The 15946-nt window shown below is 33.9% G+C and overlaps 1 protein-coding gene across 1 annotated transcript in view; it reads right to left on the reverse strand.

Annotated features, from left to right (window-relative positions):
• Positions 1 to 15946, reverse strand: part of LOC115428727 (uncharacterized) — a 43760-nt gene that overhangs the window by 9092 nt on the left and 18722 nt on the right. The window lies entirely within an intron of this gene.

Genomic DNA, 15946 nt, shown 5'->3' on the forward strand with positions numbered 1-15946 from the left:
TTTCATTTTTGGTTTTAAATTGAAAAACGAATGAATTGTTATAGAAAGTGAATGAATCCACTAGAGTAAAAGTACTTATCTACACTGCACCACTGATCTCACAGAAGCTAAAGGAAAATGACTGCTCACTGATGACACAGTGGTGAAAAGAGCACATCTTTTGTGGTGTGTAGACCACATAGTGTGCTCCTTTTTATTCTTATAAAAAGATAATGCTTCATAATGCTTTTTGGGTCTTTATCGGTTAATTAATTCTGCCTTTCGCGGATCAGGCTGTAGCCTGGTGAACCTTAGCATTATCAACATGTGCTGATGTCAGTTTAAGGGTCAGGGTTTCTATGACAACACATAACTGTCCAGCAGGATAGGTTCCCGCTAGGAAGGTTTACGGGGTTAACCTGAGTTTATTTGAACATCCACACTATCAGCCCAATATAGAAAAATACATGATTTTCACTAAAAGAACAAAACACAAAACACAGAGGATAATAGTTGAATAAATGGTGATAAATCATTTAAGAAGGGTTAAATCTGGAGGAAAACTGATTTGGGAACTGACACAAAAGTAGCTCTGGGTCTTTATGGGTTAAATATAACAACGTCTCATTTAGTTTTGGTGGAGTTCCACCATTATCACCATCAGGTCTCACTCCATGACATGTAGCCTTTGACTTTTAACTAAGTCTGACATAAATAGTCAAAAAAGTATGTACTGTGAGTATAATCTATTCTACAGGTGTCAAACATGTGGCCTGGGGGCCAAAACCGGCCCCGCCAAAGGACCCCATTTGGCCCATGGGATAAATTTATGAAATGCAAAAATTGTATTGAAGATATTAACAATCAAGGATGTTAAAATCCTTTTTGGTCAATTCAATCTGTAATGGGTCCGACCAGTAAAATACCACCATAATAACCTATAAATAATGACAAAAGCTATGTTTCTCTTTGTTTCAGTGTAAACAAAGTAAAATTACACAAAAATGTTTACATTTACAGACTAGCCTTTGACACAAAATGTGAAAAACCTGAACAAATAAGAACAGCCTGAAATGCCTTAAGAGAAGTATGTGGAATTGTACCAATATTCTGCCTGTTCCTAAATGTTTTGTGTATTTGTAGATCCACTGTGATCTGTATGTTGTTATGCACATGTATAAATGATAAACTAAGGTGTAATATTGTTAAAATTGCACTGATTTTTCTTAAGAATTTTCAGGTTCATATATTTGTATGTTATGTTCAAGTACAGTTCATAGATGTAAACATTTTCATTACAAAATTTTAATTTTCATCACTCGAAAACATAGATAAAACTTAGGAGTTGATATTATTTATAAGTTTTTATCCTATTATTTTACTGGTCTGGCCCATTATATATCATATTAGGCTGTATGTGGCCCCTGAACTAAAATGAGTTTGACACCCCTGATCTATGCAATCCTTTGCTTTTTCAGCCGGTATTTACCTCCGCCAGGAGGTATTGTGATCGATTTGCTTTGTGTGCATGTTTGTTTGTTTGTTAGCAAGATAACTCAAAAAGTTATAAAAGGATTTTCAGGAAATTTTCAGGAAATGTTGACACTGGCACAAGGAAGAAATTATTAAATTTTGGTGGTGATCGGGGGGGGTTGTCCAATCAGAAGGAGGAGTGGACTCACAGGATCAGAATGAACACAAATGAAGGAAAAAATGAACAAAATGCACAAAAATGATGAAAATACAAAAATTAAATGAACACAAATAAAGAAAATAATGCACAAAATGCACAAAAATTAAGAAAATACAAAAATTAAATCAACACAAAGAAAATAATGAACAAAATGCACAAAAATGACGAAAATACAGAAATCAAATGAATCCAGATGAGGGAAATAATGAACAAAATGCACAAAAATGACAAAAATACAAAAATTAAATGAACACAAATGAAGAAAATAATGAACAAAATGCACAAAAATGACGAAAATACAAAAATTAAATGAACACAAATAAAGAAAATAATCAACAAAATGCAAAAAAATTAAGAAAATACAGAGATTAAATAAACACAAATGAAGGAAAGAGTGAACAAAATACACAAAAATGGAGAAAATATAAAAATTAAATGAACACAAATGAAGGAAATAATGAACAAAATGCACAAAAGTGACAAAAATATAAAAATTAATTGAACACAAATGGAGGAAATAATGAACAAAATGCACAAAAGTGACAAAAATACAAAAATTAAATGAACACAAATGAAGAAAATAATGAACAAAATGTGCAAAAATGAAGAAAATATCAATATGGAACAAAATTAAGAAAAATTTATATAAAAACACAATGAAGAAAAATTGAGAAAAAAAAATGAAAAAAAAATGAAGAAAATATAAAAAGAAAATGCGTAAAAATGAAGAAAATATTGAACAAAGTGAACAAAAATGAACATGAAGAAAAATGAAGAAAACAATGAACAAAATGCACAAACATGAAGAAAATATAAAAACATAATGAAGAAAAACTGAAAACAAAATGAAGAAAATGAAGAAAATATAAAAACAAATGAAGAAAAATGAAGAAAATCTAAAAACAAAATGAAGAAAAATGAAGAAAATCTAAAAACAAAATGAAGAAAAAGGAAGAAAATCTAAAAACAAATGAAGAAAAAGGAAGAAAATAATGAACAAAATGAAGGGGGGGGGGGGGGGCAGATCTCTCTTGGCGGAGGTCTGCGCTCTCCGAGTGCTTTTCTTGTTTTTCACGTAGATACAGTCCACACAACCACTCCTCATATATTCCCCATGCTAATCCCAGTCTGCTGGTGTAGATCTGCACTGGTTTTGCTGTTAATGGCCCACCCTGATTAGCTCTAACACTAAATGACAGTAATGATCTTTAGCTGGGGGTCAGATTTCTGTAGCATGTGTGTGTCATTACAGACATTTGTGTGAGTATATACAGCGTCTAGGATTTTTGTGGAGCAGCGAGTGCAGCCAAAGCAAACTAAGTCTATCTAATTTGGGAGGGAATCCAAGCTGGTAATGTCAGGTTTTATCGTAGCGCTCTTCAGAGGGAGATGATTCACGATGACACGCGGCAGAAGAGGGATGGTGAGAGCAGCAGGACTTCACCAAAAAAAAGCCTAGTGGTATTATTTTCTTGTTAAATTGCCCAGCCCTTTTCGAGAGCATCAAGATTCCGAGCCAGAGAATTAAACCTCTGGACCACAGGGACACCAGAACAGAGGAAGCAGGATGATGTCATGACATGGCAGTAATGTGTGAAAGTGATGCTGGTTTGCTGGTTAGTTAGTGGGTTTGGCTGTTCCTGTGTATCATGGGAATTGTTCCACCATTTATTCAGTTTTATACTTTTTTTTTTTTTTTTTAATACTTAGATGACTCGATAGGAAATTCCACTGGGAACCGAGACACAATCAAGATGTCTTAGAGCTACAGAGAATCTGATTCGAAACACAGACAAGAGCATTTTAAAAAAAAGAGAAATTCATATGATATTTTTTTTCCCCTTATTTCATGCCAGATTTAGTCATCCCCCGAGCTGTAACTTCCTTTCTAATCCTATTTAACCCTTTCATGCATGGATTATGAGAACCGTAGTAAAGATTTTTTTCTTGAGTGTTTTTATTCCTCCTTACACATGAAAAACAAACAATGTCATCTTTTTTTTTCATGGAGTTACAAAAAATGTCCATGCATTTAATTTTTTAACTAAAGAAATGTGTGTTTAAAACCCAATATCAGGAAGTACAGAAGAGGATTAAGGCCACTGGAAAAAATACAATAAACTAAGGTCCAATATGTATCTCTTATTGTTATTATGAGAAAAAAAAAGTCAGAATTCTGAGACTAAAGTCAGAATTCGGAGAAAAAAGTTAGAATTCTGAGATTAACGTCAAAATTCTGAGTTTAACATCAGAATTCCGAGAAAAAAGTCAGAATTCAGACTTTAACATCAGAATTCTGAGTTTAAAGTCAGAATTCTGAGGGGGAAAAAAAAAACAGAATTCTGAGTTTAAAGACAGAATTCTAAGATTAAAGTCAGAATTGTGAGTTAAAGTCTGAATTCTGAGTTTAAAGTCAGAATTCTAAGTTTAAAGTCAGAATTCTAAGATTAAAGTCAGAATTCTGAGTTAAAGTCTGAATTCTGAGTTTAAAGTCAGAATTCTAAGTTTAAAGTCAGAATTCTAAGATTAAAGTCAGAATTCTGAGTTTAGTGTCAGAATTCTGAGGGGGAAAAAAAGCAAAATTCTGAGTTTAAAGTCAGAATTCTGAGGGGAAAAAAACCAGAATTCTGAGTTTAAAGTCAGAATTCTAAGATTAAAGTCTGAATTCTGAGTTAAAGTCTGAATTCTGAGTTTAAAGTCAGAATTCTAAGATTAAAGTCAGAATTCTGAGTTTAGAGTAAGAATTCTGAGGGGGAAAAAAAGCAAAATTCTGAGTTTAAAGTCAGAATTCTAAGATTAAAGTCTGAATTCTGAGGAAAAAAAGTCCAAATTCTGAGTTTAAAGTCCAGTGGTCCTAATCCTGTTCTGTAAGAAAGTAATATGAAAACAATGAAATAAGAACATTTTTAATGCTGCAAATCCGATGTTTTCTCCCATTTTAACATATTCTAGTCCTAGTTATTACTCACTTCATGGAGATAACATGCAAAAAAAAACCTTTGTGTCTCACAAATAACAGGTGATTTACGCTCAAACATGTTAGTGCAGATCAGGTTTATGACAAACGGCAAAGGTAGAGTAATTGTCTGAATATCAGTGAATGGGATGGTGCGTAAACAGCCACTGTGTTGGTTGATACGGAACTAAACCAACAAAACCCATGAATATACAAGAGAACAGCTGGAGAAGAACTGACCACTATGCATGAAAAGGTTAATGTTAAAGTGTAACACGATGACATCCTAAATGCTGTTTCATGTCGGCATCTTGATTTATCCGTCACTTTTCACACGTAAGTATTTCTAGTGTCAGAATACAGTACTACAATCTGCCAGAACTACAGTGATGACACAAAAACCCCATCTATCTGTAGGTTAGAGTAGACATTTTTTGGCTCAAAGATTAAAGTTAGCATTTAGGATCCACAAAACGCTTTCATGTCTTTCCTGAAATAATTCTTTTTGTATTGCTCTGTCGGTGTTGGGCATAATCCTTCAGCGCTAGCTTTGGACCTAATCACTTTGTGGCATGAAAGCCTTTCAATTACCCTGTAAAATGCACTCCTTTAACATGAAACAGCACCGCTCACTCTCACTCAATAGAGATGAATTAAATGGTATCACTTTATTCCACTTAAATGGTCTCTGTTTCTTGGAGCTTGACGCTTAAAGTTACATCACAGACCTCTGCTAGCAATTATTTGATTTATATCAGAGCCTGGTTACTTTAAAACGGGCTGAAAATAACTTTAGTGCGGCCAGTTTATGGGAAAACATCCCATATGTGCGTAGGTTATATGTTTGGTTTCAGGAAGCTGTGTTTGATGTCGTGAGAATGTTGTTTTTAGCAGGAGTTGATTTTATTCAGCGTCTGTGGTTGACATTTATTGATATGAAGTGTCTCTGCTCTGTTATAAAATTTGACGTCCAGCTGAGTTTAGAAATGATGTTAGGTGCATCTGGATGTTGTCTTCTTTTGTTTGTCTCGTAATTTTTTGTTTGAGCACCCCTGTTGCTCTAAACCTCTGTTCTCAGTTTGTACGGTATCACATGTATCAAATATCGGCCCTCAAAAAAAAAAAAAAAAAAAAAAAAAAAAGAAGACCGATGGCCGATATTGAAAAAAAATCAATATATCAGCCGGCCGATATATCAATCTGCCTCTAGTAAAAACATCTAATCCACATTTAACACAGATATTTGTATGTATTTATTTACTTGAGCATAATTCATTATTCATTTGTATGAAAATGCAAACACTTACAACAGTGGTCCCCAACCTTTTTTGGCTCGTGACCCCATTTTTACATCACAAATTTCAGGCGACATTCAAAACAGACACTTTTTTTTTTGGTGGGGGGGGCTAAAATTTATTTGTTTTTGATTGTGTAATAATTTGCTATGATATGTTGCAAATAAACGTTAATTTTAGGCAACATTTAGACTATATAATGCACATTTTTGTTAGTAAGTTTTAATTTTTAATTTTTTTTTAATGAATTATTAGAAATTTCAGGCGACCCCAGACATTCAAAACAGAGACATTTTATTACTAAAATTAATTAGTTTTTGATCATGTAATAGTTTGCTATACTATGTTGCAAATAAACATAAATTTTAGACAATATTTAGACTATATAATGGAAATTTTTATTAGTAATTTTTTAGCAATGACTAGAAATTTCAGGCGACCCCATTTGAATTCCAGGCGACACCACATGGGGTCCCGACCCCAAGGTTGAAAACCACTGAATTACAACAATCTTAACTTGTTTCGTTACTTAACCCTGTAAAGTCTGAACCATTAAATCATTGACAGAAAATTCCAGTTCTTTGAAACTGGAGCTTTTATTAGTCCTTCTGAACCACACTTTTTTTTTTTTCAAATATCAATTTCCATGTATGAGTTTCAATTTTGTATCATATTTAATACATCGGGTCTCAGAGCTGAAATATTATTATATATGAACAAACAAAAACATAATATAACACAAACATGTCTAACAAATTGGTAATTTCTTTTCAAAATTGTCAAAGTTCTGTCTCCTTCCTCATTAATTTAATCTTGTAGTGTCACTGGAAAGGCCTCTGGTGAATGAATTCCTCCCCCTGGTGGATTATCTGTGTATTGCATGTATCTAATTGTATACATCAGGTTTTCCAAGAAAAACAAAATGTCACACTGATCATGTAGCGGGCTTCAAAACTCATGTATCAAATATGATACGTTTGGCGTTATAGGGTTAAAGGGGTCATATTTGGCTACGCCCACTTTTATTAGTCTTTGGTTCATTTATTTGTGTATTTGGACCCTAATAGTTCAGAAAGTCTGCATTTGAACCCTCCAGGTGATGCAAAGCTATCTTTATATTCATTTTGGCAAAAATCGAGTGGATTTCTACAACCTGTTTTAATTCCTTCTCAATTTGTTGCGTCTATAACTAGTTACGTCACAACATTTGAACATACAAGGTCAAGACTTCCGACAAACATTTCTCCGAGTACGACATAATTGTTTGTCAGCAGCAGTGGTTGTAGTCCATACTGAAAATATGTTCAAACTTTGAGCTGATTACCTAAAATGTCCAGGTGTTGGTTGAACGGGACAGAGCAGCACAGTCAACAACCTGGAGGGGGTGGGGCCTGAAGTGGCTTGGGCATTTAAAGGTGAAGACACAGCAACCTGACTGCCGATCGTCACCTGAAAAGGTAGCCTGACTGATCAGCTGGCTCCCATCTCCCCAACATGGTCAAAAAACTGTGAAGAACACATTAAATCGACTACTGACTTGAGCGTACGTCTTGCGCTTGTGCGAGACGTAAAACTGGAATATGACGGAACATCTCTGAGTAGTCCAGAAGGGTTATTGTTGTTGTACTTGTTGAACAGATGGCTAGTAATAAGAAGATACTGGTGTTGTCAGCTCTAGGGCTTCTTCTTGTGGAAGAAGAAAGATGTCACAGGTGAAAACTGAGGAGAAATTGCACTATGCTAACAATGCTAACAGTGTTCACTTCATGGAATGAATATAGTCCTTAGTGAACACTGACTGGCACTCATTCAGATACGATATGAGCAGTGAATGGACTATTATAGAAGACAATAATAGTGTGAAGTACTTTGGCATAGCTGTTTTCACATGGAAACTTCTCGTTCACTGATTCACTAGCAAGGTTCTAATAGTTTTGGATTTTTCATTCTAGTTTAGTTTTATTTCGTTTTGACTATTTTTTCCTCTAATTCAGTTAGTTTTAATTCGTTTTTAGAGCAGGTTTGCTACTTTTTTATTAGTTTTCGTTTTCTTCTGAATGCTTGGTTTTAGTTTAGTTTTAGTATTAATTTTAGTTTTGTCGTATCTTTTATCTTTTTCGCCGTCATATTCAAATAAATCCCAGACAGGACTCTGCTGCTTTCTCCCAACTTTAGTCTCCATATTTCCAGGTAGAGTGGGGACCAGAAGACGACTGGAAACCACAAGTGATGGACCGTGAAGTGTCGTATGGTGCCGCTAGCTAAAATTGCTAGAGCAAAATAAATCGATTTTGTATCAATCCAACGCTGACAAAGACGAAAGCAAAGAATTTTTATACGTTTTAGTTAGTTTTGTAAGAACACAATACAGTTTCAGTTAGTTTTCGTTTTTTTCTTTTAATTATAGTTTTTATTTATTTCAGTTAACGAAAATGTTTTTTCAATTCTAGTTTTCATCATTTCGTTAGTTTTCATTAATGATAATAACCTTGTTCACTAGTCAAGGGCTATCCCTCCACCAATCAGATCGGTCTGACTGAACAACGGGTAGTGTCCGATTACACATGTTGAATTTGCCAAAAATACTGGCGACGGCATTAACGATGGCCGATCGCATGGAACACACCAACCAGACTCAGGTCACCGACCTCGCTAGACTGCCCGCTGAAAATCGGGTTTGTGTGTCTTCGCTTTAAAGGGCCAGCACTCAAAACCACCTTTCTGGTGTCATTACTCAGAAATAGTGCTGAAGATGGACCTGTGGAGTTGAATTAATGAAGAATTCAGACCCAAGCAGAGCATTTACAGTTGGCGTAGACTAGGGGTGTGTATTGACAAGAATCTGGCGATCCGATACAAATCACAATATTAGGACCATGATACGATATATCACGATATATCAAAGATACTGTTAACAAGGCAATATTTTTTGTTTGTTTTTTTTCTTCTTCTAAGAGAATATTTCCTGGAAGAATTGAATTATACCAGAAATATGCACAAATACTAAACACATTCTTATTTGTTCAGAACAGGATTTAATATGATATCAAAAAAACTTTCCTCTGTAAAAACTAACATTTTTTATAGATAAATAAAAATAAAATTACAAACACAAAACACACACAAATAAATAAATAAATAAATAAAATTACGTTTTACAGACCTTACAGTTTAGGATCCTGCTCAAATGTTCATATTCTATTAGTTGTGAAATGAACGCATAATGGACTGTCCCTGAATCATCCAACATCAGAACATTATTTTAATGCAAAGAACTAACACGTGCCTCTCAGACAGTACAAAGTGCTTTTCGGATGATTGAAATAACCATTATTTAACAAAACAGTGTTACATAATAATAAATAAAATATAAACAATAAAGAAAAACCAAAATGAACCTCCACCATATATACATTTGAATAAATATCTAAAACTATCGATACAGTACATTTTAATATTGTGAAATGAAATACCGCGATATATTTTCTAACACCCCTAATGTAGACCACAGGGAAATGTTTTAAAATGTATAATTCCATTTAAAAAAGCAAAATATCACTCCTTCAAAATCACAAATTACTGTGCGATATTAATTTGATGTTGTTCTCCGTGATGAGGCAAGATGACAGAGTGTACCCGATTCTCATATTAAAACATTTCAGGTATAATTCGGTGGCCTACATTCCTGACATGTTTGTGATTTAATCAAGACTTAATCAAGAATCAACAGCATTGCATTCCAGTTTAATTAAAAAGCCAAACATTGTTGTGTTGACTCTCCAGCAGCTGCGCTAAGGGGGTACAGATGCATCCCAGAGTGTCTCCCAGTAAGCACTTGGGTTCCGTCCATGTCAATTATAATCTACCACAACAGTTGGCTGAGCATGATGCATTATAATACAGTAAGCATTAGCACATAGTTTAATGTGGGATTAAACTAATTAGGGATCATTGGTCCATTCTTGAATACATGTCACATCTGCGTCCACACACACACACTTCTATCATCCATCCTCACCCCTCTGTGCAGTACCTTTGCCACCCAGCAGAGGCCACTGTGGCCAAGCGTCATAACAAGACCTTTGACATCAGGGTCCATCTCACCTCAGGTCGATGGAACTTGTGTTAGTGCTTCTCCAAATAACACAGCAAAAACTGGAGAGTTGAATCAACTCCCACAGAGTTGATTTTAACTCTTTTTCAGAGTTTATATTGGTCCACACTTCACAGAGTTAAATTAACATTTTCATTCACTATGCCAGAGTTGCCTTTTTAACTCAGAAACCTGAGTTACCTTAACACTGACTGATTTAACTCCCAACACTCACAGGAGTTCATAAATGGACTGAACTTATGTAGCACATTTTCTACACCTTCATGGTGCCCAAAGCGCTGCACAATTCCTCACATTCACCCATTCACACACACTCATACAGTGACAGCAGTGTCTTGCCCAAGGACACTTCGACACGTGGACAGTCGGAGCAAGGATTCAAACCGCCAACCCTTTGGTCATTGGACGACCTGCTCTACCAGCTGAGCCACAGCCGCCCTTCATAATCTCACCGACCTGGGTTAAATAAACCCATATGGATTTATTATTTACACTGTCAGAGTTTCTCCTTTAACTCAAACAGAGTTAAATCAACACCATGAAAGGAACAAAAATAACAGTCATTTTACTTAATTTTCTCTCTGAAAGTAGTGTTAATTTTAATCATAAAAAAAGTGAATCCATTAAAAATGACTTAAAATTCAATGTGAACAGGATGATTCAAAGAAAGCTGTTTCCTTTTTTTTTTTTTTTTTTTTTTTAGAAAATGTATTTTTCCTCTTTTTTCTCTCTGACAGTGACAGTCTGATAGAAATTGCACAGGTTCACCTGGTTTGAAATGCAGGGGCCAGGCACATTAACACTGGAGAGATGCAAAACAACACTTCTCCTGAGTTAATTTCCACAGGCTTGACTAACTCTTTTCATTAACCCCAACTCTGAGTGACATTTAACTCACAGTGAGTTAAAACTACACTTTGAGAGTGAAAATTGACTCTCAAATGTTTAACCCCGAAATTTCAACTCTCTAATTTTTGCTGTGAACAGACAACTTTGAATGCAGCAGTGTTTCTGGGCTCACTGAAGCTCAACGTGTTCAGTTTTGTTAAGAGTGTTTGTCTGTTTTGCTTTAACCCTTTCACGCATGAATTATGAGAACATTAATCAAGATTTTTTTCTTTATTCCTCTTTGGGCAATAAAAAAAACAATGCGATTATCATTATTATTTTTTTTTTTTATGAAGCTATTTTTCATGGAGTTGCAAACATGTCCACCAAGCTGGACACCATGTATTTAATTTTTGAAGCAAAGAAACATGTATTTATTGATTAGGGATGTGAGGATTACCGGTATAACGATAAACCGCGGTAAAATTGCAGACGGTTAGTATTACTGTTTAAATTCTAATTATCATGATAACCGTGTTTGATTACCGCACTTTTAGGGGAAAAAACGCCTATGTAAAGATGTGCTTTTATGTCAAATATTTGAGTATCGTTTTAATTTATTAGAATTTTGATTTTCTATACTGAATATTTGGAACTAACATTCACTTTTAAAGTCTTTGAAAAGGTTCGTGAAGCATCTGTGTGTTATTTATGCAATAAATTATAGACATTTTTCAAATCAGATTTTTTGTGTGTGTGTTTTTTGGCCTTTTATGTTGATATAGTAGGTTAAAGTGAAAAAATAATAGACAGATGATATAGATGAAGCTGTGCTGAAAAAAAAAAAAAAAAAAAGATACCAAACATGGATATAGTAAACATTTCTTAAAGTAAAATTAAAAGTACTCAAACGGCCAAAAAAGGCTCAGACCCCGAAGGGTTAATATTTGAATGTTTCTGCCAACAGAAGGTATATTGTGCCTATTATTTTATCTTATTTTTGTTTTTAAATACAACTTGGTTAAATTATTTCAGTGTATGTATTAGTACTTTTTGAACATTTTGAGCACAATTTCAATAATACCGCGATAATAATGATAACCATGATATGAAATTTTCATATCGTTACATCCCTATTACTGATGTACTGTGTGAAAACTATGACCTAAAAACATTAAATGCTGCTAATTTGATGTTTTCTCACATTTCAACACACACAACAAATAAAAAGTTATGGATATTTTTAATTTTTGGGCTATTTTCTTCAATTGGGATTCTTGCACAATGCTTTTTACATTTTGGTGTGTGAACTGAATTGAAGCACTTTTTTTTTTTTTCAATGACCAGACATAGTTTTATTTACAAATGGCAAAAATGACAAAAAAAAAAAAAAAAAAAAGGTATATCCTTAACTTCTTGTTTGTAATGTAATCTAAATGTAGTCATTACTCACATCATGGACATAATATACCAAACAAAAAAAACCAAAAAACTTTGTTGTTGTTAATTACAGTCTAATAACAATAACATGGAATTGATTTACACTCAAACATGTTAGATCGGGTTTATCAAGAACAGCACAGTTACAGTAATGTTTTCAATGTCAGTGTATGGAATGGTGCGTAAGTGTCCACTGTGTTGTCTGATATGGAACTAAAACAAAATCCGTGAATATACAAGAGAACAGCTGGAGAAGAACTGTCCACTGGAGTGAACACTATGCATGAAAGGGTTAATACTGACAAATTTGAACATGCTTGTGAATTTTTATTTTGACATTCCACCACGTAGAATCTTATGCAAATGAAGCACCACCATCAGTTGTGGAATGGGACGCACAAAACCTGTGACACCAGACATCTATTCAACTAAAGGAATTAACGAATTTGTCTGACCACGACTGCCATTTTACAAGCAAGTCCTTTTAATGAGTTGTAAACACTTGCAGCAAAAAAAAAAAAAAAAAAACACATGCTGTTCTGCATATGTGAGCGAGGTTATTTCTGAAACGCAATTAACGCAAGGTTACATAGTGCTGTACAGAATACAACAATTATCCTCATAATAAAAGAAGAAGCAAATAATCACATAAATGCAGCATAAAACCCATGACAGTCAGATTTGAAGTTGTAAAGGAAGAAAGATTAAATAAGCACAAAAATACAGCATAAAACCATAACAGGAGTGGGTTTTCTTTACGTAACTAATTAATTTCAAATGTTTTGTTTTGTCTCGGATATTTTGTAAATGAGGTTGTGTCCTTAATATATCTCCGAGTTTAAATAATAGTTATGAATGAATGTTAGATGTCTATGGAGATGGAGTTTGTTCGTCTTCGTCTTTTGTTTCTTCAGCGTCTCCTTCAGTGAAACCAGTGAGTTTTTCCTCATTCACCCATAAAGACCCAAACAACCACCAGAAACACAATCCATCCACTGATATAAAATGTTTAATACCTGTTGATCCGCTCATCTTATTAATACATGTAAATAATTGGCGTAAAATACAGTTATTCATTTTTTCGTGGTCATCAGATATGACCCATTTGGATGTTCAGAGGCAACCTATAAATACTCACAACTCCAAATTTTTCTCTTTGTAAATGTGAACATTTTCATACATTTACACTAAACAAAGTATAACTTCGCAAAACTGTGAATAACCTGAAATGTCTTAAGAGAAGTAAGTACAATTTTACCAACATTATGTCTGTAAATGATAAACTGAGGCAGAATATTGTTAAAATTACACTTATTTTTTTTCAGTTTGTTCATGTTATTCACATCTTTTGAAAGGATAGTTTGTAGATGTTAACCTTTTCATAATGTAAATTTACTTTTTTCACTCTAAAATACAGAGAAAAGTTTGGAGTTGACATTTATTTATTATTATGTCATTATTTTACTGGTTCGGCCCACTGCAGATTAAATTTAGCTGAATGTGGCCCCTGAACTAAAATGAGTTTGACACCCCTGATCTACATCATCAGTATATTAAACATTATATAAAAATACTTGATTAACACTGAAAGGATTTTGCTATTTTCAACATAGTCAAGTTGTTTGACCCGAAAGTAGTCGTTACTAGGGAAAAAATAAACAAATGGAATCATGGCCGGACTGGAGGAATATTTTACTGTAATTAAGCAGCTGTTTGATACGTACGAAAGCATATTGCATTCACACAAAAAAATTAATTTATCTGTTTTTAAATTTAAATTTTTTCAGAAAACAGGATCTTGTCTGATCTTATTTTTGTAATGACTACTTCCGTGTCAGACAACTTAACTATATTAAAAATAGCAAAAACGGATGAAACGGTCGTTATCCGTTTTTCCATTTTTCATTTGAGCACAAAATCGGGAAATGGAAAAATGAACCGTTATCTGTTTTTCATTGTGGTTTTGAAAATGAAAAACAAAAAAATGAGTCATCTTTTTGTTTTCTGATTTATGGTTTTTAATTGAAAAATGAATGAACGAATGATACACGGATTGATGTAAACCTTTTAAGTCAAATTTGTGATTTTTAGCGAGATAAAATCTAAAACAATCCGTGTATCATTCGTTCATTCGTTTTTCAATTTAAAACCAAAAATGAAAAAACAAAAAAATGACTCTTTTTTTCATTTTCAAAACAAGAATGAAAAACGGATAACGGTTCGTTTTTCCATTTCCCAATTTTGTGCTCAAATGAGACATGGAAGAAACGGATAACGACCATTTCATCCGATTTTGCTATTTTCAATATAGTTCAGTTGTCTGACCCAGAAGTAGTCGTTACTAGGGAAAAAATAAACAAACGGAATCATGGCCGGACTGGAGAAATATTTTGCTATAATTAAGCAGCTGTTTGACACGTACGGAAGTGTATTGCATTCACAGAAAAAAATTAGTTCGGCTCTGTTTTTCTGAATTAATTAATTCAGAAAAACAGAGCCGAATTTAATTTTTTTTCAGAAAACAGTATCTCGTTAATTCGTAAAATTCTGTTTGTTTATTTTTTCCCTAGTAATGACTACTTCCGGGTCAGACAGCTTAACTAGACTGAAAATAGCAAAATCGGATGAAATGTTCGTTTTCTGTTATTTCCATTTTTCATTTGAGCACAAAATTGGGAAATGGAAAAACAAACCGTTATCCGTTTTTCATTCTGGTTTTGAAAAATGAAAAACAAAAAAATGAGTCGTCTTTTTGTTTTTTGATTTATGGTTTTAAATTGAAAAACGAATGAACGAATGACACACGGATTGATGTAAACCTTTTTAAGTCAAATTTGGTTTTTTTTAGCAAAATAAAATCTAAAACACGTGTAGAGTAAATCTTTATTGTACAGAGGAACGACACATAATCTCGCCTGACAGAATCTTACTGAACACAGTTTTAATTGAAGGCCTTTTTGCTCTTATTCGATACAACCTCCTGTCGTGTCCATTGCTGAAGACGGTTTGGTCTAAATTAAAAGCTGCAGCTAACCTCTGCTAGCATAGCTCCTTGTTAATTGGCGTTGCATCATGCTGCTGTCAGTTTCCCTTACCCGGTCTGTAAGGGTCAACTACAGTTTGGATCAGGGCTAATTATCCTTAGTTATCCTTACATTATATGAGACTGTCCTCAGGTCATTTCCATTCATTTAGATCCTCCACAGAACTCCCTTGAAGAGCCACACAAATTATAGCCTAAAAAAGAAACATATTTTGTTTTTCTCTATTTGAATTAGTTTTGCAGAATAGGCTCTGGGCTTTGTAAAATTAAGTGTATCGTAGTTTTGACTGGAAAACAATAGAGCTAGTGTTCTGCGACAAAGCTCTTGACAAGCAGAGGCTGTGTTTGTGCATATTCCCAATGAAACGAATAATAATAATAATGCTTTTTTTTTCTGTTTTTGTCCTTGCAGCTGCTTTCCTTTAACCCTTTACAGTGCACTCTTAGAAATACTCTGAAAAGAAAAATGTCAACCTTAGTGTTCTTGGAGGACGTAACAAGACTTTATTACTTATGTGAAATTCTTCAGAATCTTTTATTATTATGTAGAAAATCAAGGTCAATGAAATTACCATATTTGGTTCTTTACCCATAAATT

The sequence above is a fragment of the Sphaeramia orbicularis genome, chromosome 11 (genome assembly GCF_902148855.1).
Source record: "Sphaeramia orbicularis chromosome 11, fSphaOr1.1, whole genome shotgun sequence".
Lineage (NCBI taxonomy): Eukaryota > Metazoa > Chordata > Actinopteri > Kurtiformes > Apogonidae > Sphaeramia > Sphaeramia orbicularis.